This window comes from Gavialis gangeticus, unplaced genomic scaffold (assembly GCF_001723915.1).
Source record: "Gavialis gangeticus isolate Ggan-Ray unplaced genomic scaffold, GavGan_comp1, whole genome shotgun sequence".
NCBI lineage: Eukaryota > Metazoa > Chordata > Crocodylia > Gavialidae > Gavialis > Gavialis gangeticus.
The window spans coordinates 37,207,646-37,207,899 of NW_017729033.1; positions in this window are offsets into that span (position 1 = coordinate 37,207,646).

Consider the following 254-nt stretch of genomic DNA (forward strand, 5'->3'; position numbering starts at 1 on the left):
AATGGGGTGGGCTGGAGGGCCATGGCTTGGGGACTGTCTGGGTTGTGTATGGAGATGAGTATGTGAGGGGCCAGGTGCCTGCTGGTGCTGGGGAAAGCTGTCTGGGTGTTGGGGCTGCAGCAGGATGAGGGAGGCAGAGGAAGTGCCTGCCCCTCCAGTGGGGAAAGGGTGGAGGGGGGGCCTTCAGGGGCAGCAAGGAACTGTGTGGGCAGGCTGGTGGCACCGGTGGCATTGCCTGTGCTTGTAGGGGTGTG